The sequence below is a fragment of the Gorilla gorilla genome, chromosome 21 (genome assembly GCF_029281585.2).
Source record: "Gorilla gorilla gorilla isolate KB3781 chromosome 21, NHGRI_mGorGor1-v2.1_pri, whole genome shotgun sequence".
Classification (NCBI taxonomy): domain Eukaryota; kingdom Metazoa; phylum Chordata; class Mammalia; order Primates; family Hominidae; genus Gorilla; species Gorilla gorilla.
The window spans coordinates 31,631,782-31,659,763 of NC_073245.2; the positions used below are offsets into that span (position 1 = coordinate 31,631,782).

A 27,982-nucleotide genomic window follows, 5' to 3' on the forward strand; every position below is an offset into this window, starting at 1 on the left:
GCAGGTACCTCTGAAATTGGGGGTAAGGCAGAAAGACTCAAATAAGGAGGATTTGTTTAGCAAGCACTCAGATCTCTATGTCTTCACCCCACTGTGGGCAGCCAGGCCACTGCCCACCTCTCTTAGCAAAGACTGGCTGGAGAGGGTAAGGCATGGTCTCTGGACACCTGGGCTGTGCACTGCAGCAGTGCGATGAGGGACAGCTGGATGCTGACGAGCCTCGGCCCGCTTTCCTGACCTGGCTCCCAGGATGCTGCAGTCAGTCTTCACCTTCCAGTCAGGAGACCTGGAGAGTGTTCTCTCGGGAGTCTGTCCAGCCAAAGAAGAAAGAGTTAAAGGTACTGAAATCAGCAGTTTCCCAGAAACATGGCCCATCCGGAGTCTCCTACAGTGGAGCTGCAGATGCTGAGTGTGGTTCTTGCACTCTGATCTTCCAATTAGCATTTAGTTCCTTATCCTGAAATGCTAGCAGAAAACTAAGAGTTACTAATGGGATTCATTTCCTATGACTACTATAACGAATTACCATCAACTTGGGGCTTGAAACAATACACATTTATTTTCTTGCAGGTCTGGAGGCTAGAAGTCTGAAATCAATTTCACTGTGTCAAGGCAAGGTATTGGCCAGGCTGGTTCCTGCTAGAGACTCCAAGGAATATGTTCCTTTGCCTTTTCCAGCTTCTGGAGGTGCTTAGATTTCTTGGCTTATGGCCCCTTCACTCCAATTTTTGCTTCTGTTGTCACATGGCCTTCTGTCTCTGTTGATCTTGCCTCCTTCTTTTAAGGACCCTGGTAATTACGTTTAGGTCTCGCTGAGATAATGCAGGATAATCTCCTCATCTGAAGATTCTTAATTTGATCTGAAAAGTTCCTTTTGTTATATACAAGTCCTGGAGATTAGGGCATGGGAAGCCCATTATTCAGCATATCACAACTGTCTCATGAATAATCAGGATTTCCTTGAAAGAAGTAAGCCTAAGGCCTCCAGATGGACATAGAATCATCCTATTATGTACCACTTTGAGGGGGTGGAATTAAGAAAATAGTCACAAATAATTTTCTATGATCTGTGGTTCAAAAGAAGAACCTAGTTGAGAAAGACTGACTTAGAATAAAATAAAGGTGAAAGTAATCAGACAGAAGAGGCATAGAATAGTTAGGAAGAAGACACTCTAGAAACAGACTATTAATACTTTATGGCAGTGGCCCGCAACCTTTCTGACACCAGGCACTGGTTTCATGGAAGACAATGTTTCCACTATGGGGGTTGAGGGGGTTGGGGGTCGGGATGGTTTCGGGATGAAACTGTTCCACCTCAGATCATCAGGCATTAGATTCTCATAAGGAGCACACAACCTAGATCCCTTGCATGTGCAGCTCACAATAGGGTTCACACTCCTATGAAAATCTAATGCTGCCAGCGATCTGACGGGAGGTGGAGCTCAGGCAGTAATGCTCATTCACCAGCCACTCACCTTCTGCTGCATAGCCTGGTTCCTAACACACCATGGACCTGGCTTATGGCCCCTGGTTTGCATCCCAGGGATTGGGGACCCCTGCTTTGGGGAGATAAGAAAATAAACTGCAATAATCAAAAGAGAACAAGATGTTATAAAAAACGTTCAGAGAATACAAATAAACTCTTGGAAATGAAAATAACATAGCAGCAAAGAAAACCTCAAAATAAGTTTCCAGATAAAGTTGAGGTTTTCTTACAAAAAACAGAGCAAAAAGAAATAGATGGAAACTAGAAGAGAAAAGAAAATTAGAGAACGAGTCCAACAGACCCAACATCTGATTAATAGAAGTTGCAGAAATAGGATTAAAGAATACTTATGGAATAAAATAATAAATGGAAAAAATTCAAAAAACTTTCCAAGTTTTTTAGAACATAAGTTTTCAGATTGGAGGGGTCCCCCAAGTTTCTATCATAATGGGTGAAAATAGGCCTATGACAAGGCACATCATCACTGTGGTCAAAAAGAAGAGGTATATCTATCTATATCTGTAGGTATACGTATATCTATCTATATCTGTAGGTATACGTATATCTATCTATATCTGTAGGTATACATATATCTATCTATATCTGTAGGTATACGTATATCTATCTATATCTGTAGGTATACGTATATCTATCTATATCTGTAGGTATACATATATCTATCTATATCTGTAGGTATACGTATATCTATCTATATCTGTAGGTATACATATATCTATCTATATCTATAGATATACGTATACCTATATCTATATCTATATCTATACCTACATCTATAGAGAGGCTTATAAAGAACCTAGGATTAGGAAGGCTTTGAAGTTCTCAAGCCAACTAGAAGGCAATGAAGCATGCTTTCAAACTAGTGAAGAAAAATGATCTCCAACTAGAATTCCACTCCCAGCTGAACCACCACCAAAAGCTATTCAAGGTGTGTGTTCCATCAAAATTACAGAGTAAATCCAAAAAAGGAAGACAAGAGGTATAGGAATGAGAAGATCCAACACAGGAGGTTACCGAGTGGCAGTAGACTCTGGAAAAGACCTGTTGCATTTGGCTGTGCAGGATGTACGCTGCTCAACTTCTGATGATGCCATTCTTTTCATTTTCTCTGTGGATGACACAGAAATAGAGAGAAATCAGGACAATTTAGAGCCCCTCTGAAGGCTCCTGGGGAGACCTCCTTAGGAAATTAAAATCAATAGAAAGCCTCATGCAGTAAGAAGAAATTTAGACAATTGATAGCATTTGTGATTGAATGAACGATAAATACACAGAAATCTAAGCAAATCAAAAGAAAACAATGATTAACTTTGGAGTATTAATAACTACAAAAATTAAATCATAATAAGATCTGAGGAGTATTTACATATTCATAATAATTCAAGCACTGATGATTTATCTCTAACTACAAATTTTGAAATAATTATGTTGGGAGAGCCAGGGTTATGGGAAAGTGGCGTGTGTGCAGAGGGGTGACGTAAAAGTCAAGATGTAGCAATAAAAACATATTCTTCAAGAAAGGTCAGCATATGCCAAAACAGTCAGCTAAGATCCGTGAAGGGGGCTGATGAGTAGGGGCAATGATATTTTATAACAAAACTTGAATTGTTATGCTCTTTAAACTGTATGTATTTGTAACTTTGCTAAAAATAGAAACTAGTAAAAGTTTTAAAAGTTCTTTCAACTCTGGGAAAGTCATTTAATCTCTCTTAGCCTCGATTTTATCTGGGTGAGTGTGCACAGGGGCATATGTGTATCACTCCTGGCACAGCTGAAGTGCAGAGTGAAGGCTAGTGTTACACATGTCATCAGCATCATTGTGAGCTGATGTTACTGCCATAGAGCTTGCTATGCACAGAGTTGGTTTTTGAGTCAGAGCAGCAAAACTGAGTCCCTGGTACACATCATTTAATTACCTGCACCTGTGCTCCCCTCTTACTTCTGGCTTGCCAGGAATTGCTTACATTGACACTGGCCCAATTGTCCCATATAACTAATGTTTATGGTTTCTTTTGAATAAACATAGAAATTGACTCTCCCAGTCTTAACACTTGAGAAAGTTACATTTGTCTTACCTGAGTTTCTTCCTCAGGAAACCAATAATCAGGCCTCCCAGATTATATCAAGGACCTGAAACTCATCAGATCACTGGATCTGGACAATGAGATGCCAGACCGCCCCCCCCGCCACCCCGTCATGACTGCCTAATCAGCCACCTGCTTCCTGTGGTCCAGTTCCTCTCCCCTACCCTCCCTAATACCTATTTTCCCACACATGGTTACATTTCTTCCTTGCTATATAAACCCCTAATTTAAGTCAGTTGAGGAGATGGATTTAAGATTGATTTCCCATTTCCTCAGCTGCAGCACTGAATTAAAGCCTTCTTTCCTGGCAATACTCATCTCAGTGATTGGCTTTCTGTGCTGCAAGCAATGGGACCTAGACCGAAACTCTGGTGTTTTGGTAACATCAGCAGGAGAGGTTATGCCCAGGCGTGCATGATGGATGAGGCCAGAGTTGGGGATCCTGTCCATTCCCATGGCTGGGAAAAGAAGCTTTCTGGTCTTGGAGAGGAGGCAAATCTTTAGCTCTTGGAGAAACATTAGAGATAACCCATGTGGAAGCAATGGTGCCAGTAGACCAAGGCAACACAGCTTTGTTCAGTGAACAATGACAATGAGGAAGTCAGTCATTTCTAACCTGGGAACAGCTGGCAGCAACCTGGTACCTGTCTGAGCTCATCCCTGGTGCTGAGGTCTGGAGATGCAGAGATTGTTCTGGATGCTCTTTTAGAAATGTGGGCTCCTAAGGACGTGTCAGGGATCATCTCCCCCGGTCCAGACCAGGAAGGGCTCTAGACCAAAGGGCTCTGCGACAAAAGTCCATTCTCCTAATCAGACTCCAAGGGCCACAACAGCTGAGAAAGGACGGTCTGGCTGTAAGTAGAGCAAGCTCTACAAACGTGTGCGAAGGAAGGCCGCACTTCCCTGTCTCTCTCTCCCACCATCTGGAAAGCTGGTGAATATTTCCCATCATCATCGTCTCTCATTTCTATCTTTGTGTGTCCTTAAGTAACCACATTGTATTGTGAGGGAGTGTAAGGAACATGGGTTCAAAATTTTGAATCAGGAAGACTGGATTCAAGAATAGCCCATGTTACCCCTGAATGTGTGATTCTGTGTAATTTTATCTCTCTGAGTTTTCATTTCCTCATCTATGGAATAGGGGTAACAATCACTTCCCTAGCTACTGCAAAAGGTTTAGCACAGCTTAACTAAAAGGTTTGACAAAAGGCAAATGGTGCAGCATTGGTCAAAACTGCTTTGTAAGGACCTGAGAGGCAGGAAGGAAACCAGCATTTATAGAGCACCCACCCAGTAGCAGGTGCATGGTAGCTATGGTGATACCTGCCCTTGATGTATATTCTCCTTTTCACATTGATATGGTGCTGTAGGTGTTGGGACTTTTTCTATGGAGCAAGAAACTGAAGGTGGCAGGGAGAATAACTGCCTAAGTCACAAGTGAGTGGATGTGTGAATGAGGTCCTTAGGATGTCACTGGCTGGGTGCTGGGGCTTCAGCAATGAACAAGCCATTATATCCCACTGGTGGGAAATGAAAAATAAAGAAGTTAATAAGTAAACCAGACAAGTATAGAAAAAATACTATGAAAAAATAAACGAGTACCTGTAAGATGGGGCTGTCTCACACTAAGGGGTCAGGAAGGGGCTTTCTGAGGAGGTGATATTGGCACTGAGACCTGAACAACCAGAAGAATCAGCCTTGTGAGGATTGTGGGGAAAAGCATCCCAGGAGACGGGACGAGCAAATGCAAAATCCCCAAGGCGTATTGAGGTGTGTGCATATGAGGGGCAGAGAAAACCAGCACAGCCGCCACACTGTGAGCAAAAGGTAGGGAGAAGATGTCGTAGAAGATGAGGATACAGAGGCTTAGAGGAGCCCTTCTGGGACTTAAAGGTCACAGCAAGGAGACTGATGTCCATTTGAGGTGCGATGGGAACACACTGGACAGGTCTAGGCAGGGGCTGCTCCGTCTGGTTTGTACTCTCGGTGTGGCCATTGTTACATGGTTTTGTGTTTGGCGGCTCCCCAGGCTTTGTTTCCATTAACATCAAGTTGCTGGGAGAAATTGCACAGCTGGGGGATCCCCCTCTCCACCCGTGGTTTCAGCACTTGCCTGCCACCCCTAACCAACTTTAGGCTCTGGGGGTGGTGTTGGGGTGGGGGTGGCTGTAGGGAAAGAAAGAGTCAGGGCAAAACCCCTGAGGCCAAAAGAAGTGCTCTTCTTCCCTGCCAGTAGTGAACCAACCATCAAAGCAGGGAGCTGGTGATCACTACATAAGGCAGTCCTGAAATCTTTGGCAACAAGCACCAACAAGCACCAACAAGCTATCAACAGCCAAGCAGTTCTGTTGTTGTAAATAAAGACCCTCTATCCTTCTACCAGCTGGGGTGGGCTTTTTTGGCCAATAACAGACACATGGAATTTCAGGACCTCCTCAGAAAATACTTTCATTGATCTACCTCTGAGGACAAATAAATAAAAAATATAAAGAAATATTGACCGAGTGTGGTGGCTCATGACTGTAATCTCAACATTTTGGGAGGCCAAGGTGGGAGGATGGCTTGAGCCCAGGAGTTTGAGACCAGCTTGGACAATGTAGTGAGACCCCAATCTCTACAGAAAAATTAAAAATTAGCTGAGTATGATGGCATGCACCTATGGTCCCAGCTGCTTGGGAGGCAGAGGTGGGAGGATTCCTTGATCCCGGAGGTCAAGGCTGCAGTGAGCTGTGATTATGCCACTGCACGATCATGGCTCACTGCACTCCAGTCTGGGTGACAGTGTGAGACCCTGCTTCAAAAAAAAAAAGAAAAAAGAAAAAAGAAAAATATTAATAAAAACATTTTTGCAAGGTAATTATTTGGTAAAATATGTATTTCTACGTAATAATTGATACATATGAAAGACTCTAATATATTTCATTTTGAATTGATGAAGCATTGTATTAAAATAAACATTGAACCCACCATCCACCTTGAGAAAGTGTACATTACTAAAACTGTTGAAATTAACTGTATGTATCTCCCTGATTCCATTCACTTACCTTCCCTGGAAGGTAACCTCTACATTACATTATTTGGAAGTACAAAATTTATTTTTCCTTCTTCCTTTTCTAAAGAGTTTCCTTCCACATTTTTGTTTTGAAAATTTTTAAACCTATAGAAAGTTGCAAAATGGTACAACAGATACAAATTTACTCCTCATCTAGATTCACCAATTGTTAACGTTTTGCTCAATTTGTGCTTAGTTATCTGTCATCTATCTATCTATCTATCTATCTATCTATCTATCTATCTATCTATCTATCATCTATCTATCATCTATCTATTTATATCTTTCTTCCTTTCTTTCTCTCTCTCTCTCTTTTTCTAATCTTTTCTGAACCCATTTGAGATGCAGTTATGCACACATAACCTTTGATCTGCAGATGCTCTAAGACCAAGGATCTTTGCCTACACCAAAGTCAGGAAATTTTGCATTGGAACAACACTGTTATCTAATATGGTGTATATTCAAATTTCCCCAATTGTCCCTGCATGTGTCCTTAATAACCGTTTTCCTGTGTGTTTGCTCCAGGATCCAGCCCAGGTTCACACATTGCATTTGCTGACTTATCTCTTTAGCCTCCTCTATTCTAGAACAGTTCCTCAGCCCTTTCTTCCCCCATGGCGTTGACAATTTTGAAAACCCCAGCCTGTTATTTTTGGAATGTCCCTCATTTTGGATTTGTCTGATTGTTTCCTCATGAGGAGATTCAGATTAATAAAAAATCAAAGCCCCTTTAAAAGCTTCAAACTGAATGAAATCTGCTCTCAATTTGCTTTGACACCGGGGACGCTATTGCACAGGGGAATTGAGCCTGGATGGCATAGTCCACCTCTGGAACAGATTTCAGCTAAGCTGGGTAAGGCTGGTAGCTGAGTTGTCAGTCTAACACTCCAACAGAGCTGACAGGAACTGTAGATATCCCTGTTACACCCTGAGTTAAGTCTTTATTTCCAGTTCATCTCTGCAGTGGGCCTTCCCAACCCAGAGGTCTGCTCTGTTCCATGCAGACTGAGATTATCGTCCATGAGGAATCACTGAGATATGAGAGGACGCCCTGGGTGCCAGTGAGGTGGACTCGATGGCTGGCAGATATTCACTGCACTGGCTGCTGGGACAGAGGCCAGCAAAGTAAAAATGCATGTGGAGTCCCAGTAGGCAAAAAGCAATTTCCTGAGCTGGGCCTTGGCCAGGAGGCTGCAGTTTTACCCTTCCCTGCATTCAATGGCTATGGGGAGGCTGACGGCAGGACTTGAGCCTGATGCTTCATTTCCAAAGGCCCAGCCTTCAGGAGCCCTCATGTCCTGCACAGGCAAGAGGCAGTTCTTCACCTCCTAAGTGTGCAGGGCCTCAGCAGTGCTCCTTGGACACTGCTCATGCTGATATTAACCAGCCCCAAATGCATGAACTCCCAGGAGGCTTGGGTTTCCTCATGAGGTGGCACAATTTAACTGCAGGCCTAGTCGAGTGGAATTTTTCACACATTTATTTCCCCTCTAAAGGGTTTGCATGTATAGCCACATTTCTCTCCATCTCTGAGAATGGCTTGTGGGGAAGTGGGAAGCAGAAATGGCTGCAGGGTTGCTTATTTTGTTCCTGGCGTTTGGGGCGTGGACTTTCCACTTCATCTTCCCTCTTCCTAGAGACAAGGCATGAGACACTGGCTTCACCACGATGAGGCTGCTGAGACAGAAGCAGGAAAACAGGAAGGCCATGGGCTCCAGAGCCGGGTCCACTCACTGCTGTGCTTTCCCATGGTTTAGCCTTTTCCAGCCTTAGTTTCCTGCGAAGAATGGGGATGACAACACTCACAGGGCTGCCAAGAGGATGGCTGTAGACACCCATACATGGATGCTGTAATGTCAGACACTCTAGAATGTCACTTGGTTCTTAGCCTGGGATCTGCTGAGAGTCCCTCAAAATTCTGGGAGTAGAATTCAAGAGAATAATATAATTGCACCTTTATTAATATGGAAAGTGATGCACAGCTTAGCATTCCCTTCAATTCTGTGGACAACAACTCGTGGCAGTGTTAGTAGTACCTGTGACTGTCATCAATAGAAACCACAGATATTTTCATATTACATTACAGTTTTATAGGCATTTCAAAACATTATTTACACTCATTGTGACTTCAAAATCATGTTAACCTTTAGACATACAGCTAGATCCTGCTATTTAGTGTGACAATTAATAGTCACAGATATTAGCATATCATAAATTTGTTGTAAGATATTTTGATAACTGTAGTTCAGTATAAGTGGTTTCCTTTGTACTCCTGTGTATTTTACTTAATGTGCTTACAAGCATTTTGAGAAGGGATTCAAGGGCTTTGCCAGAAGTGTCTTGTGTTCAAAAAATGGTTCAGAAGTGCTGCTCTAGCTACTCGGGCTTTGGGTAGTAACTTTCCCTTCTCAGGGGCTCTTGCTGGGTCCTGGCTGAAGATGTGAGGTGGCTTTCTTACTCATAATTTCTTCCTTTGCTGCCCTTCTGAAAATGGAGATAGTCAGTGGGAAAGCAAGGGCCTTGAGGGGATCTGAACTGTTCCCCAGTGTCTTCAGATTGGTGGATGACAGACAGGCCTGCCAAGGGCATTCATATGTGCAACAGAACAGACATGCATGAAGTATCAGAGTTGTTGCCCAGATTATACCAGAAAAGTAAAAAACAAACTGAGCTGCAGGTCAAATTGAGGAAGCAATGACTCTCTTCTCTTCTGCAATGAGGCTGAGAATTAGAAATCCCTGCTGGGTGCAGTGGCTTACGCCTATAGTCTCAGCGCTTTGGGAGGCCGAGGTGGGCAGATCACCTGAGGTCAGGAGTTTGAGACCAGCCTGGCCAACATGGTGAAACCCTGTCTCTGCTAAAAATACAAAAGTTTGCTGGGTGTGGTGGCGCATCCTCTAATCCCAGCGACTTGGGAGGCTGAGGCAGGAGAATCACTGGAACCAAGGAGGCGGAGGTTGCAGTGAGCTGAGATTGCACCACTGCACTCCAGCCTGGGTGACAGAATGAGACTCTGTCCCAAAAAAAAAAAAAAAAAAAAAAAGAATTGGAAGTCATCACAGTCACGAGCTAGGAGATCCAAGAATCTGCCTCTTGAATTCTGGGAAATAGGGATGTGAAGCTGGAGGCTCTAGTGAAGCCTCTCAGGCTACTTTCTCTTGGATGCCAGCTTTGACCAACAGACAGAGAAGTGCATGATCGCCAAACTACAAAGCTAGACTTGTGGGCCAGCTTGTCATAACCAAATCCAACAGAATGTAGAGACAGGAGCTCCAGGAAGAAAAACAAATAACTTCTAATCTGGACACGGGTCGAATCATGGCTTCTAATGGTGCAGCACTGGACAAGTGGCTTCACCTCCTTGACCTTAGTATTCTCCTCTATAAAATGGGGTCATTGGGGATCATGTCTACCTCTGAGGATTTAATGACAGCATATAAATAGAGCCTGGCAAGTGGCAGAACCATGATATATGTTCAGCATTGTTAGTTCTTGAGGTGGGTAACTGTTGTTTTTTCCCAACCAAACTCCATCTTCCTCTTGTTCTGGTGACAGTACCTGGACTTTCCTTTAGAAAATCACCTTCTTCAGTTCTGGCCAGGGCAATCAGCAAGAGAAAGAAATAAAGGGTATTCAATTAGGAAAATAGGAAGTCAAATTGTCCCTGTTTGCAGATGACATGACTGTATATTTAGAAAATCCCATCATCTCAGCCCAAAATCTCCTTAAGCTGATAAGCAACTTCAGCAAAGTCCCAGGATACAAAATCAATGTGCAAATATCACAAGCATCTCTATACACAAATAACACACAAACAGAGAGCCAAATCATGAGTGAACTCCCATTCACAATTACTACAAAGAGAATAAAATAACTTAGGAATCCAACTTACAAGTGATGTGAAGGACATCTTCAAGGAGAACTACATACCACTGCTCAATGAAATAAAAGAAGGCACAAACAAATGGAAGAACGTTCCATGCTCATGGATAGGAAGAATCAATATCGTGAAAATGGCCATATTGCCCAAAGTAATTTATAGATTCAATGGTATCCCTATCAAGCTACCACTGACTTTCTTCACAGAATTGGAAAAAACTACTTTAAATTTCATATGGAACCAAAAAAGAGCCTGCATAATCGAGACAATCCTAAGCTGCCTCAGAACAAAGCTGGAGGCATCACGATACCTGACTTCAAACAATATTACAAGGCTACCATACATTACATTAATATTGTAATATTACAATATTACAAGGCTACCATAACCAAAACAACATGGTACTGGTACCAAAACAGATATATAGACCAATGGAACAGAACAGAGGCCTCAGAAATAACACCACACATCTACAACCGTCTGATCTTTGACAAACCTGACAAAAACAAGCAATGGGGAAAGGATTCCCTATTTAATAAATGGTGTTGGGAAAATTGGCTAGCCATATGTAGAAAGCTGAAACTGGATCCCTTCCTTACACCTTATACAAAAATTAACTCAAGATGGACTAAAGACTTAAATGTAAGACCTAAAACCATAAAAACTCTAGAAGAAAACCTAGGCAATACCATTCAGGACATAGGCATAGGCAAAGACTTCATGACTAAAACACCAAAAACAATGGAAACAAAAGCCAAAATAGACAAATGGGATCTAATTAAACCAAAGAGCTTCTGCACAGCAAAAGAAACTATTATCAGAGTGAATAGGCAACCTACAGAATGGGAGAAAATTTTTGCAATCTATCTATCTGACAAAGGGCTAACATCCAGAATCTACAAGAACTTAAACAAATTTATAAGAAAGAAACAACCCCATCAACACGTGGACAAAGGATATGAACAGACACTTCTCAAAAGAAGACATTTATGCAGCCAACAGGCATATGAAAAGATGCTCATCATCACTGGTCATCAGAGAAATGCAAATCAAAACCACAATGAAATACTATCTCACGCCAGTTAGAATGGCGATCATTAAAAAGTTAGGAAACAACAAATGCTAGAAGGGATGTAGAGAAATAGGAACACTTTTACAGTGTTAGTGGGAGAGTAAATTAGTTTAACCATTGTGGAAGACAGTGTGGTGATTCCTCAAGGATCTAGAACTAGAAATCCCATTTGACCGAGTAATCCCATTACTAAGTATATACCCAAAGGAATATAAATCATGCTACTATAAAGACACATGCACAAGTATGTTTACTGTGGCACTATTCATAATAGCAAAGACTTGGAACTAACCCAAATGTCCATCAATAATAGACTGGATAAAGAAAAGGTGGCACATATACACCATGGAATACTATGCCACCATAAAAAAGGATGAGTTCATGTCCTTTGCAGGGACATGGATGAAGGTGGAAACCGTCATTCTCAGCAAAATATCACAAGGACAGAAAACCAAACACTGCATGTTCTCACTCATAAGCGGGAGTTGAACAATGAGAACACATGGACACAGGGAGTGGAACATCACACACAGGTGTGGAGGGAGGGGGGAGGGATAGCATTACGAGATATATCTAATGTAAATAATGAGTTGATGGGTGCAGCAAACCAACATGGCACATGTATACTTGTGTAGCAAACCTGCACATTGTGCACATGTACCCTAGAACTTAAAGTATAATAATAATAATAAAAAGAAAATCACCTTCCTCTATGTGTTTTATGTGGAACCAATGCTGCCTAAATCCTGCAGTGCATACGCAAGTTGGTGTTGGCCAACCAGAGCATCCTTACTGCTCTACACCATGATAGATTTAGGGTTGGCCCATCATCAGGCCAGATTCGTGAGAACTCCATCCTAGACTTATACTAGGACCGTCAAGGAAAAATAGTCTTCCTTGCACTGAGGCCACTAATCCTGGCGCTGCAGGCATCAATCTCAGCCCTCTAAGGATACAACCCCCCTAAGAAAGCAGAACTGAGAGATGGAGATGGCATCATTTGAGCTCCTGACTCCCATGGTGACTGAAGCTAGAAGACTGCTGGAATTTTTAGTTAAGTGAGCAATAAATCTCCTATTTCTTTGAGCTAATATAAGTTTGGTTTCTGCCCTTTACAGTTACAAGGGCATTGCATAATTCCATTCATTTTTGTCTCCCTCTCTATGGAAAGAGTGGCTAGGATGGGTTAAAACCGGTAGTCAAGAGGACAAGTAGCAGAGGTGAGGACCAAGGGGACAAACTAGGGGATTGTTCCTCCACCCCCAGAGATAAGAAGGCGGGCTCGGAAAGCTGCGGTATTCACCGCCACTCCTGCCTGTCTGTGGCTGAGTGTCTCACTAGGGGTAACTCCCCAGCACTTCCAGGGAGAATGCCCTGATGCAGTGATTCCGGAAGCCAAGAATAAGCACAGGGACAGTTCCCGGTGGGAGATGTGGCAGGCCTGGCAGAGACTGGCTCAGAGGTCACAGCACTCTCCAACTCTGCTTCATCTCTCTCTTAAAAAACCCAAACAAACAACACTTTATTGAGGGATGATTAACATACAATAATCTCTATATATGTTATTAAAAGTTTTTATTTTTAATTTTCATGGGTACAAGGTTGTTCATATTTAATGCATGCAACTTGGTATGTGTGGAGATAAGTATGCAAGGTGAAACCATCACCACAATCAAGGCCATAACCATATCTATCACCTCCCAAATTGTCCTTGTCACCTTTTTATTTATTTGTTTTTGTGGTAAGAACACATAACACAAGATCTATCCTCTTAACGAATTTTTAAGTACACAATACAGTATTGCTGGCTATGGACACTCTGATGTACAGTAACTCTTTGGGACTTACTCACCTTTATAACCAAAACCTTGTGTCCTTTGACTACTAATACCTTTCTCTTTTCCCCTCCCCTCAGCTCCTGGCCACCATCACTCTACTCTTTGCTTCTGAGTTTAATTATTTTAGATTCCTCATGAAAGTGGTATCTTGCAGTAATTTTCCTTCTGTATCTGGCTTATTTCACTTAGCAGGGTGTCCTCCAGGTTCCTTCATGTTGCTGCGAAGGCAGGATTTCCTCCTTTGTTAAGGCTCTTTTGTATGCATCCGTTACATACTCATACTCTGCTTCATCTCTTGAATGCTGCCTCCCAAGATGCTCATTTTATGCATGCCCTCTTCCCTCAATCATGCATCTTCTCTTTGCCCACTTCTCTTAAAGTATAAATCTCTCTCATCCCCATCAAAACTTGGCTATCTGGTGTTCCAGTCTGCTAACATTCTGCTAGCCAAGGTGGCGCTTTGTAATAAACCAGGGGTTCCAACCACACACCAGATTTTATGTTGAATGACCCTAACGCTTAAAATGGATAAAAGTGGAGCTGCTTGTCGGAGAGCCAGCAGGCTCCACGTCCTGCGTGCATGGCCTCACTGGCCTGCTGTGTGCTGGTCTGGGGGTGCCCTTCAGTATGGTAGCATCCTTATTGCAAGTGAGAAACTAGTCTCCTCTGAATCTTTGATTTCAAAAGAAATAAATTTGGAGCCTTTTTAGATGGGTCAGAGAAGAAAACGAAGGCGAGAAAAGTCAACCAAAGCATGAACATTCCCTGGAAAACTCACAGCAGGGTGTGGTTTGGAGCCAGCCTTGAACCCTGCATGCTTCCAAAATGGCACCTCCTCTCAGGTTTTGTCTTCACAGGCTCCTGGTGGAGCCCAACGTTTCATGGGAATTGGCTACACTTGGAGAGCCACAAGCATGTGCCATGTGCCTAGCATTAACTGTCATTATCTGCTTGAATCTGAACAATGCTCCAAGTAGTCATTGTTAATGCCATTGTACAGATAAAGACTTTGATCCTCCATATGGACAGTGGAATAATGAGGCCTATCTTGTTCTCTCTTCTGTTAAGGTCTGTGTTAGCTTGTCTTAGAGATGGTGCCTACAGTCCTCCCCTCCACATAGGCTTTTATCATTCTTCCTGTTGATAGGTGGAATCTGTTTCCTGCTCCCTGAATCTGGGCGAGCCTGTGACTTGCTTTGATCAATAGAATGAAGCAGAAGTGACACTGTGTCAATTCCAGGCCTAATGGTTGAGAGATCTGGGAGTTTCTGCGTTGGCCCTCCTGGAAGTGGGCTGCTGTGCTGTAAGAACATCCATGCTGCCCTGGTAGAGTGATGCCATGGGAAGAGGCCCTGGGGGATGAGTCAATATGTGGAGGAAGAGGGCACCCAGCAGCACATGCAGGTGCAGATACCTGACAGAGGCTGTCTGGGAGGCTCTAGCCCCACCCAGATGAACACAGGTGTGGCCACAGCTGACATGGTATAGCTTTAATAACTTGTTTTAGTTTAATAATAAATTGCTTCAAGCTGCTACATTTTGAGGTGGTTTTTTATGCAGCAATACATAACTGAAAGAGTTTGCCTCTCTTTTCACTGAAAATTAACTTCTTGTGGCAAATGGTCAGCTCTGATGTTTTTCAAAATTAGGAACAATTGAGCTATATTCTTCCTGGAGCAATGGCAGACAACGAATTGGAACCAGGAAAAGCCCAACTTTAAACCCTGGCTTCCTGAGAAAATCAGCATCAACTTCACTCCCTGCAGTCCATTCTAGCCAGATTTTGTTTGGTAGTGGCGGTGGTCTGAGCTCATAGCCAGGAAATTTGAATGCAAAAACTTCCACTTTTGGTGGGTTGTGACACAGTCTACATTCTACTTTGGGAAATACTTGTGTTTTCCAAGGATAGCTTAGTTTATCATGTGAGATTCTGCTTCAGCGGCCATCCTTATGCTGATAGTATGTGAAGAGACAGGATTGTCTTTCATCTTAGAAAGATCTAGATGATGTTTTTGCTTTGCTAAGGGGCGGGATTTTAGGCCCTGGCAAAGGCAGGTAACCTAACAGATGCCTCATGGATAAAAATTCTGCAGAAGCAAGGTGCTTGGGAAGGTGGGCCTGGAATAGTAGTTTTTCTCTGAATATGGGGTAGTTCATCTCTCTATGTCAATTTTTATTGGGTAGGGCTTGCCTGCCTTTATGTTTTTAAAACAAATGTTGGTTCTGTATTTGAACTCCCTGAGCCAACTTTGATGAGGGGCAGGAAGACAGAGCCAAGATGGCAAAAGCATTCTGCAGGCATCGATTCCCTACATGGTGGCTTCTCATGTGATCATTTTCCAGCCCCTGAAAGCCTTTTGGGAACTCGGAAGCACTTATCCTCAGACATGTTGCTCATTCTTGTTTCCTCCAGGAGCCAATAGGTGGTAGCAACGGGCCAGCAAAGAAGCACCTGCTAAGGTGGGTGGTTCAGCCTGGCTGTCAAGGCGATAGAAGCAGCTATGTGGTTTAAGTCAAGGAATACCTCTAGAGAAGAACTTTAAGTCTGAATGTATGTGATGTAGACACTAGTTTCTCAAAACAGCCTGGCTTAGCACAGACTCCATCTCCCAAGGATTTTTTCATCTCTCTGAATATCTCTGTAGAATATCTACCTTCTTGGCAGATGGGAGTAGCCAGGCACATTGGGAGTAGCCAGGCTGCATCTGAGCACCTGCCAAATGGTGTGCAGCCTTTGGGGGTTGTGAACACATGCCAGTTGTGCTCCTTCCCCTGGTAGGGCCTGACCATACCCTGGGCATGTGGTCCAAGCCCAGAAAGGTGCGGGGAGGCACAAAAATGCAAACAGCTGGATGGCAAACACAGGCATAAACATCCCATGAGCACTGACTGTGGGGATATATGGAGGCTGTGAGGATGAGAAAGACATGATGGAAGGATAATGAGGCAGGGATTGGCATGCGGCTGGGCTGCTCAAGGAAGGTTTGGTGAAGACGTGGAGTTTGGGAAGAATTTGGAAGAAGGAACCCAACTTGGTGGGGAAAAAATACTGTGGAGGTGGAGGAAGCATCGGAGGAGCTGCTGTGATGGACTTTGATTGGTTCAGCAGATGAGAAGTCTCGGGCCAAAGCAGCTGTTGGCTAGGGGGGTACCTGGGAGCTGATGGTGAGAAACATTAGTGTGCGAATTCCTGTGCACCAGGTTATGGCCCATCGCGGGGGGCAGCCGCGTCAGTGTGGATAATATGAATGTCATCAGCAAACCAGATTCAGAGGCACTCACAAGGTTTGACTTGCCTGACACCTTTTATCCCACATTCCTGTTCTTGAATAAATATCTTTCAGGCCTTCAGAACTTTCTAGACTCAAGTCTTTATTAGAAAAGGTGGCATCATAAAGAGTCTATCACAGTCTCTAGGGGGCCTCCTGTAGCTCCGCTGACCCCTATTACTGCAGGTGTTCCGTACATCTTCTATTTGGTGTGATTTACACAGACTCACAAGGTGAAGAACCCCACTGGGATAAAAAGACCAGAGATGTCCCAACTTGGGGGCAATGATTTGCTTTTTAAGAACAATGTCTTTCAAATGTTATTGACCACAAGTTATAAAAAAAATACATTTTTACAATATAACCCGGTATACAAATTTTAATGTGCAATTCGTAATTGAAATTAAAAGTTCATGAAACAATTTTCACTTTGTATTATATCTTTTTTATTTTTTAAAAAGCTGACAGTGACACACTAAATGGATCTGATAACCCCAGCAGTTTTCTTTTTACAGTTTGTATCTTTCTTTCCAACCAAGATACCTCTGGGTTGACTTCTAAAAACAGATGCTCTCACTGCTTCAGAGACCCCCATTAACCTGCTTCTTGTGATCACTTGACTGGGTACTGGGCAGAAGTTTGTCTTCTCGATAAGAAACAGCAGTGCTCAGCAGATTGAGAGAACAAATTGTAGAACTTAAGACAAAAACAGTGACAGAAAGCCTAGAAGCAAGGATTTGATTTATTCACATAGAGTTGATGTGATTATGTGTTTAGCATGTAATTGCCTTGGTTGCTTTCTTTGGGAGCGTTTCTCCCCCATCCCCCACCTGTATTTTAAAAACCTTAGGGTCAAGGAGCAGGCAGTATAGCCTAAAATAGGCTTGTGGTACCAATGTCATGAACCCTTCCTAAGGGATGTGCAGTTTACAGCCCCTGGTGTCTTTCTGGGCATTGTGCAGCAAAATAGTTAAAAAGCCAGAACTCCAGCTTTCCAACACTGAGCATGGATCCCAGCTCCTTCATGTCTTCGCTGTGTGAACTTGTATAACTTCAACTGTCTGTGCCTCAGTTTCTTTACCTGCATGGGGCAATAATCACAGTACCTACACCACAGGGTTACTGAAAAGACCAGAGGAGAGAATGCTGTAACATGAGCTCAGTGCTGGGGACATGTGAGTGTCACCTGTTGGTATCTGATAGCGCTCCCTGAGGCTTCCTGTTAGACAATATCTTTTTACCAGCCTACTTCCAGCAATAGGCTGGAAGTGATAATAAAAGCATATTCCTTTCTTTAAAAAACCCTATAAACCTAAACTTTTAATAAATTCTGATAGGCCTTTCCATCAATAGACTGGCTTTTCGAGTCCTTAAGATAAGCTAATTTTTGGAAAAATTTTGCTTGTTAATATCTTACAGCCAACCCAGAGTCAGTAAAATCAACAGAGAAATGAAATACAGGCAGGTTAACAAGTTTCAGCAATGTGTCACAGTGGAACCCTTTAAAAAATACTGACCAGGCTATAGTGTCAGTAAGATTCCAAATTATTGTCTAATAGTCATCACTTTCTTGAACTACATAGGAATGGACTAGATAAAAAAATACATTTAGAAAATCAACATAGTTTTACTCATAAGAGACTGCATGAAAGAAGTTACCTTGAGATGTTCATGGCAAGTGACACGATTCCATATACTGATGAATTTTATTTTTCCATTTGTGGCATTTTCTCCCCTAATGACTGCTCTGTTGTGACCATGGGAATGTCAGATATATAAAAATACCCAAATAATGAGCCCTCTCCTAAAATGATAAAGAAAACCAATTTTTTTCTTTCTCCTTGTCCTCTCCAGCCCAGCTTCATACTGACCTTAAAACTTTGGGCAATAAACCTGTCATATAGTGTTGCGTGCTTGGTTCCATCAGCATTTTTTGGTGTGTGTATGTGTATGTGTGTGTTAGCCAAAACAAACAGCGTATTGTCTACTATGAACATGCAAGGACAAGTTTTTTGGAGGAGCTTGGGTAAGCGTTGTGCAGGGACTTAAATTTCGTCTTCATGTGCATGACGGTTGAAGGCTCCCTTGTCAGTCAGCCTGGGGCAGCACAGGAAGGGGGAAGAAGGTGAGAGAAGGAAAGCAGTTGTCTCCTAGGAATACAATGAAAGGTGGGGCTGAGGGGAAAGAAAGGAGAAGGAAAGACATACAGGAGGCTTCTCTGACCTAACAGGACACCAGTAATCCGTGCTGCTTTCCACGATCTCTGGGATTAGCACAAACACAATTGATGCGTTTTCCGCAGGTGCCTAGTATGGAGGTTTCCTCAGGCTACCTGAGAGGAATAATTTTCCTCTTGTGGGATGCTCTGCCTAAATCCACTTTGATTATTTTTCTGGGGTTCGCTGTGGTTGCATTAAGATTTCTAAGGTAGGAGGCATTATTGTTTCTTCTCTCTGTCTTGCACCTGCTAAGGGTGATCAGTCACTTCCTATCTGGAAAACCTAACCTTCCACCCCATCGTCACCCTTAGCCCAGGCCCACATCCTTCCTTAGCTGGATAATGGCAGTGGTCTTGTCTCCTATACCTGTTTCCTGTGTCACCTTTTCAACTTGTTCTCCCTCTTGGAATCATAATCATCCTTCTAAAATGAAACGCTGACCATGTTATTGTTGTAAGCTTATGGACATCCACTGCCTTCATGGTGATATTCTAACTCCTTAGCATGGCGTGCAAGACCTTTCACTATCTGACTAGCCCTGCTCACTTATCTCAGGAGCACTTACCTTGCTACAACACAGACATCTATTCTCTATGAGTCCATACTTCAGTTCCTTTGTAGGTGTTATCTTCTCTTCTGAGAAGGTAACCTGCTCCCTATCCCTGACTCATTCCATATTGTTCTGTGACAAACTCCTACTTATAAACATTAATCACAAATATTACTTAGTTAACCCTACAATGATAATTGGAGACTCCAAAACCCAAGCTCAACAATTGACATAAAAGCCAGAAAGAAGATAAGTAAAGAAACAGAGGACTTGACCAACACAGTAAAGCAACTAGATCTAATAGATACATACAGAACACTCCACTCAGCAACAACAGAACAACTTCCTCTCAAGTGAACATGGGACATTTTCCAGGACAGACCTTATATCAGGCCACAAATCAAATTTCAGTGGATTTCAAGAAACAGATATATTCAAACTATCATCTGTGACCATGATGGGGTCAATTTACACATCAATAACAGAAGAAAAACTGTAAATTTCACAAATTTGTGGAAATTAAATAAGCCACTCTTACACAATTAAGGGATCAAAGAAGAAATCACAAAAGAAATTAGAAAATACTTAAAGATGAATGAAAATAAAAACACAACATACCAAAACCTATCGAATTCAGTAAAAGTAGTGATTTAAAGCTGTGAACACAGGCCACAGGTGGTGGCTCACACCTATAATCCTAGTACTTTCAGAGGCCAAGGCAGGTGGATTACCTGAAGTGAGGAGTTTGAGACCAGCCTGGACAACGTGGTGAAACCCCGTCTCTACTAAAAAAAAAAATACAAAAAATTAGCTGGGCATGGTAGCTCATGCCTGTAGTCCCAGCCACCTGGGAGACTGAGGCAGGAGAATTGCTTGAACCTGAGAGGCAGAGGTTGCAGTGAGCTGAGATCATGCCACTGTACTCCAGCCTGGGTGACAGAGTGAGACTCCATCTCAAAAATAAATAAATAAATAAATAAATAAATAAATAAAGCTTTGAACGAATTAAAAAAGAAGAAAGATCTCAAGTGAACAAATGAACTTTACAACTGAGGAACTAAAAAACCCAAATTAAACCCAAAGTTAGCAGATGAAACAAATCGTAAAGATTAAAGCAGAGATGATAAAATAGAGAAGAGAAAAATAATAGAGATCAACAAAACCAAAAGTTCACTCTTCAAAAAGGTTAAAATTGATAAACATTTAGCTAGATTGGCTAAGAAAAAAGATAGAAGACTCAAATAACTAAAATCAGGAATGGAAGTGGGGACATTACTAACTGGTTCACAGAAATAAAGTAGATTATAAGACAGCACTATGAACAACTGTATGCCCACAAATTAAATAACCTAGATGAAGTGATAAATCAGAGACACAAAGCCTATCAAATCTGAATCATGAAGAAATAGAAAATCTGAATAGACCTGTAGTTAGTAAACAGACTGAATTAGAACCTCCTGAGAAAGAAAAGCCCTGGACCTGATGCCTTCTCTGGTGAATTCTCTTAAGCATTTAAAGAACTAACATTAATCCTTCTCAAACTCTGCCAAAAAATTGAAGAGGTGGGAACACTTCCTACCTAATTCTGTGAGGCTGGGTGTTGACTGATACCAGGCCAGACAAAGACATTACAATAAAAGAAAATTACAGATCAATATATATGATAAACTTTAATGTAAAAATCCTCAACAAAATACTGGCAAACTAAATTCAGTGGCATACTAAAAGGTTATACACCATGACAAAATGTGGTTTATTCCTGGAATGCAGGGATGGTTCAATATGCCAAAATGGGTCAATGTGGATCTGTCTTTATTTTGCTTTGTTTTGCCAGTGAGCTTAAGCCATTTTTAAAAAGCAAGAAAATATATGTGAATATAAAGGTATTCTCAAGTTAGAGTGACAAAGCATGCAAATGATTTCAACACTTTTTATATTGATTGCATGTTAAAATGATAATATTTGGATATGATTGGGCTAAATACAATATATTATTAGAATAAAAAAGTTGGTCAGTGTAATATACCACATTAACAGAATGAAGAAAAAAAATCCACAGGATCATTTCAATTGATTTAGAAAAAGTATTTGACAAAAGTCAACATCCTTTCATGATTAAAAAAAAAACACACTCAAGGTAACTACCTCAACAATATAAAGGTATATATAAAAAATCCACAGCTAGAATCATACTCAATAGTAGGAGGCTGATAAATTCCTTTAAGATCCTGAACAAGGAAAGGATGCCCACTTTCACCCCTTCTGTTCAGTGTAGTATTGGCAGCTCTATCCAGAGCAATTAGGCAAGGAAAACAAATAAAAGGCTCCAAATAGGAAAGGAAGAAATAAAAATATCTCTGTTTGTAGATGACATGATCTTATATGTAGAAAACACTGAATCTTCCACAAAAAAGTCTTAAAACTAATAAACAAATTCAACAAAGTTGCAGAATACAAAATCAATATGCAAGAATTAATTGCATTTTCATACACTAACAATGAACAATTCAAAAATAAAATTAAATGAACCAATTCCATTTACAATAGCATCAAATATGATAAAATACTTACGAATTAGTTTAACCAAAGAGTGAAAGACTTCTACACCGAAAATGATAAAAAGTTGGCTGGGCACAGTGGCTCACACCTGTAATTCCAGCACTTTGGGAGGCTGAGGTGGGCAGATCACCTGAGGTCAGGAGTTCGAGACCAGCCTGGCAAACATGGTGAAACCCCATCTCTACTAAAAATACAAAAATTAGCTAGGTGTGGTGGCATGTGCCTGTAATCACAGCTACTCAGGAGGCTGAGGCAGGAGAGTTGCTTGAACCCAGGAGGTCAAGGTTTCAGTGAGCCATGATGGCACCACTGCACTCCAGCCTGGGTGACAGAATGAGATCAATCTCAAAAAACAAACAAAAAAATGAAAGAAAATGATAAAAAGTTGCTGAAAGAAATTAAAGAAGACATAAATAAAAAGAAAGATATTTATGTTCATGAACTGGAAAACTTAATATTGTTAAAACGACAACACTACACAAAACAATCTGCAGCCTTAATGCAATCCTTATCAAAATCACAATGGCATCTTTTGCAGAAATAGAAAAATTTGTCCTAAAATTCACGTGGAATCTCTAGGGGTTCCAAATAGCCAAAAACAATTTTGAAAAAGACCCAAGTTGAAAGTCTCACACTTCTTGATTTCAAAATATATTACAAAGCTACAGGAATCAAAACAGTGTGGTACTGGCATAAACACAGACATATAGCTCAATGGAACAGAAAAGAAAGCCCAGGAACACATAACCCCACATATAAGGTTAAATGATTTTTGACAAGATTGCCAAAACTATTCAATGCAGAAGTATTATAATTTGTTGAAGGCACTTAACAAACGATACTAGAAAAACTGGATATCCATGTGCAAAAGAACGAAGTTGGACCTTTGACTAATGTTATATATAAAAACTAGAGATCATGGCAGATGGGAAGCAGGACTAGATTGCAGCTCCAACTTGGATGGACAGAGAAGCAGGCGGAAGCTAACATTGTGAATTTTTGCTCCAGAGTGATTAGAGGAATAAATCAGAAAACCTGAAAGGACCCACAGACCCCCTGATGGAAGTGGATTGCTCCTGCAGGACCCAGGAGACACCCCAAATACTGTGCTGTTATCCATGGCTGAGAGACCCAAAGATGGTTCACATCACAGGACTCTGCAGACAACCCCTAGTACCAGCCTGGAGTGTGGGTAGACTTTCTGGGTGGCTAGATCCAGAAGAGAGATAACAATCACTACAGCTGGGCTCTCAGGAAGCCACAAAGAGTACTACAACAAGGGAACCCCTGTGGGAAAAAAGAAACTGAACAACAGCCTTCAGCCCTAGACTTTCCCTCTGACAGAGCCTACCCAAATGAGAAGGAACCAGAAAACCAGCTCTGGTAATATGACAAAACAAGGTTCTTTAACACCTCCAAAAAATCACACTAGCTCACTAGCAATGGACCCAAACTAAGAAGAAATCCCTGATTTACCTGAAAAATAATTCAGGAGGTTGGTTATTAAGCTAATCAGGGAGGCACCAGAGAATGGTGAAGCCCAGTGTAAGGACATCCAAAAAATGATACAAGAAGCAAAGGGAGAAATATTCAAGAAAATAGGTGGCATAAATAAAAAACAATCAAAACTTCAGGAAACAATAAACACACTTATAGAAATGCAAAATGCTCTGGAAAGTCTCAGCAATAGAATTGAACAAATAGAAGAAAGAAATTCAGAGCTCAAAGAGAAGGTCATTGAATTATCCCAATCCAACAAAGACAGAGAAAAAGAATAAGAAAATACAAACAAAGCCTCCAAGAAGTCTGGGATTATATTAAACAATTAAACCTAAGAATAATTGGTTTTCCTGAGGAAGAAGAGGAATCTAAATGTTTGGAAAACATTTTGGGGGAATAATTGAAGAAAACTTCCCCGGCCTTGCTAGAGACCTGGACATTCAAATACAAGAAGCACAAAGAACACCTGGGAAATTCATCGCAAAAAGATCATCACCTAGGCACATTGTCATCAGGTTATCTAAAGTTGACACGAAGGAAAGAATCTTAAGAGCTGTGAGACAAAAGCACCAGGTAAACTATAAAGGAAAACCTATCAGATTAACAGCAGATGTCTTAGCAGATATCCTACAAGCTAGAAGGGATTGGGGTCTTATCTTCAGTCACCTCAAACAAAACAATTAACATCCAAGAATTTTGCATCAAGTGAAACTAAGCTTCATATATGAAGGATAGACACAGTCTTTTTCAGACAAATGCTGAGAGAATTTGCCACTACCAAGCTACCACTACAAGAAATGCTAAAAGGAGCTCTAAATCTTGAAACAAATCCTGGAAACACATCAAAACAGAAACTCTTTAAAGCATAAATCTCACAGGACCTATAAAACAAAAATACAATTTAAAAAACAAAAACAAAAAACAAAAAAACCAATGTATACAGGCAACAAATAGCACAATGAATGGAATGGTACCTTACATGTCAATACTAACATCAAAGGTAAATGGCCTAAATGCTCCCCTTAAAAGATACAGAATTGTGGAATGGATAAGAATTCACCAACCAACTATCTGCTGCCTTCAAGAGACTCACCCAACACATAAGGACTTGCACAAACGTAAGGTAAAGGGGTGGAAAAAGACATTTCAGGCAAATGGACACCAAAACTGAGCAGGAGTAGCTATTCTTATATCAGTCAAATCAGACTTTAAAGCTACAGCAGCTAAAAAAGACAAAGAGGGACATTACATATTGATAAAAGGCCTTGTCCAACAGGAAAACATCACAATCCTAAGCATATATGCACCTAACACTGGAGTTCCCAAATTTATATAACAATTACTAATAGACCTGAGAAATGAGATAGACAGCAACACAATAATAGTGGGGGACTTCAATATTCCACTGAGAGCACTAGACAGATCATCAGGACAGAAAGTCAATAAAGAAATAATGGATTTAAACCATACTCTGGAACAAATGGACTTAATAGATATAAACAGAACACTCCATCCACCAACCACTGATTATACATTCCATTCAACATTGCATGGAACTTTCTCCAAGACAGACCATATGATAGGCCACAAAATGAGCCTCAATAAACTTAAGAAAATTGAAATTATATCAAGCACTCTTTTAGACCACAGTGGAATAAAACTGGAAATCAACTCCAAAAGGAACCTTCAAAACCATGCAATTAATATATGCAATATTAAATATTTTATACAATATTTAATACATGGAAATTAAATAACCTGATCCTGAATGATCATTCAGTCAAAAATGAAATAAAAATGGAATTAAACAACTCTTCAAACTTAATGACAATAGCGACACAACCTATCAAAAACCTCTGGGACACAGCAAAGGCAGTGCTAAGAGGAAAGTTCATAGCCCTAAATGCCTACATCAAAAATTCTGAAAGAACACAAACAGACAATCTAAGGTCACACCTCAAGGAACTAGAGAAACAAGAAAAAGGCAAACCCAAACCCAGCAGAAGAAAGGAAATAACCAAGATCAGAACAGAGCTAAATGAAATTGAAACAAAAAAAATACAAAAGATAAATGAAACAAAAAGTTGGTTCTTTGAAAAGATGAATAAAATTGATAGACCACTGGCAAGATTAACCAAGAAAATAAGAGATAAAATCCAAATAAGCTCAATAAGAAATGAAACAGGAGATATTACAAGTGACACCACAGAAATGCAAAAGATCATTCAAGGCTACTGTGAACACCTTTATACACACAAACTAGAAAATTTTGAAGAGATGGATAAATTCCTGGAAAGATACAACCCTCTTAGCTTAAATCAGGAATAATTAGATATCCTGAACAACCAGTAACAAGCAGAGAGATTGAAATGGTAATTAAAAAATTACCACCAACAAAAAAAGTTCAGGACCAGACAAATTCACAGCAGAATTCTACCAGACATTCAAAGAATTGGTACCAATCTTATTGACACTATTCCACAAGATAGAGAAAGAGGGAACCTTCCCTAAATCATTCTATGAAGCCAGTATCACCCTAATACTGTCAGAGGCATCTGAACCAAAGCGACTCCATCTTGAGTGAGGGCTAGGAAAATGAGGCTGGGCCTTGCTGGGCTGCATTCTCAGAAAGTCAGGCATTCCTAGCCTCTAGATGTTTATGGTTAAGGGAACAAATTAATAATGTTTACTAAACAGACCCAGACTTGGGGGTGTCCAGCTATTCTAATATCTGGAGAACGAAGGCATTCTTAATTTTGCTTTGAAGATAATATTGATTCTTGCAAAATATAGTAATTAAGAAAATTAATCCTTTATCACAAACCTTTGTAGCAGAACACATCTTCCCATATATACGAGCATTGTACCTAAGGTGCACGCGTTCCTCCTCTTACTTTCAGGAATGTCCTACACTGCCTATGGAGTAGCTGTACTTTCACCACTTTATTTTCTTAATAAACTTGTTTTTACTTTGCGTTGCAGACTTGCCCTGAATTCTTTCCTGTGCAATATCCTAAAACCCTCTCTTGGGGCCTGGATCAGGACCCCTTTCCTATAACATCTTTCTGGCGACAACAAAGGGACAATGGTGTGGAATCCCCCTTCCCAAATGCTACTTTTAGGTAAGTATTGGGGTCCTGTAACATATTTCTGGCAAACCATGGAATGGACAATACTGAAGAAACTCGCCAACCCAAAGGATATGGACTGTAGCACTGATTGGACGACTCTGAGCAAGTGGTGGGGTACCTGGGTAAAGAATTGGATGGGATTAGAGGCCCAAGTGGGGGAGTTAGAGTCTCTCCCAAGCCAGAGTGGGTTAGAGGCCCCTCTTAGTGAAAGGCAAGGACGCTTGACCCACCTTGGGTTATAGGCCTGACTTAGGAGGGTTAAAGTCCCTTCCAAGATTTAGGGGGCTGGAGGCCCCTCTCAGTAAAGTCCCTCTCAGCTAAGAATGAGTTTGGCACTGCAGGCTATGCTCTTTGTATTAATCTTCCTTGTTCTTCTTGCTGCATCAATCAATTTCTCGGTTACTGTCTGTTTCGCTGTCATTTTCAGAAGACTTTATTTAACGGGTCTTAGGGATTTTAACTTACTCTTTTCCTATGTGCCTCCTGATTTTTGTCCGTTTACTTGTAAAACATTGAGAGCAAAAACCATTGAAGGCTCTGTCTCTAAAATTGCTCATTGAGATTTGGTATTTAACAGTTATAAGCAATAAAATTAAACAGATGTGGTTATGTTTGGTTGCTGCTATGCTGACTAGGTGTGATCGAGAAGCACTAGGATGGAAATCAGGGGACTTTTCTCCTTGCTGTTTTGTTTTATTTTACACACTAAAAAAACTTCTTTCCTTTCTTGGATTCAGGCAAACTGGCTTTGCTTGTTCAATCCACACTGCCGCTATTTCCCAGAACCTGCTTGCTCTGGTCATTCCCATCTAAACCCTCTTCATTTCCTTTGCCTTATTTGACATTTTTGTCAAAGTCCATGTTGTGGTTTATCTGAGATTCATGGCTTGGCTCACTTACGTTATTTGGATAATGTGAATCATGTTTGATGAGAGGAAAGGAAGGAATATAAGAAAAAGAGCTAGATATACTAGATGATTCTTTAATACACCCCTCCCCTCCCCGCCATTCAGTGGGCAGTTTTAGGTGGAGCAGACCCTCCTTCTCTCAGTTCTGATGGTTCAGAGCTGGTCCTTTCTCCCTCCAGTCCACCTGAAAGTTCAGTTGAGAAGATTTTGTCCCCTCTTCCTTACCTGTCTAGTCTACTCTATACCCACCACTCCCTGAGGAACTTAGCCCAGTGAGTACTACTCATAGTGAAGCCTCCTATCAGCCTCCAAAGGGAAATCTTTGTCTATTTAGGGAGGTGGCAGATGGGGAAGAAGGCACTGTGAGAGTACATCTTCCCTTTTCTATGTCTGATTTGGCTCTATGTAAAGAGAAG

At 41.3% G+C, this 27,982-nt stretch overlaps 1 long non-coding RNA gene across 1 annotated transcript in view; it reads left to right on the forward strand.

The window, feature by feature from the left end:
* Positions 1–26,595, forward strand: part of LOC109024281 (uncharacterized) — a 76,045-nt gene extending 49,450 nt beyond the window's left edge. Inside the window, exon 6 of the long non-coding RNA XR_010132373.1 lies at positions 26,510–26,595. This is a non-coding gene — a long non-coding RNA (uncharacterized lncRNA). The remainder of the gene's footprint in view (positions 1–26,509) is intronic.
* Positions 26,596–27,982: the final 1,387 nt, after the last annotated feature.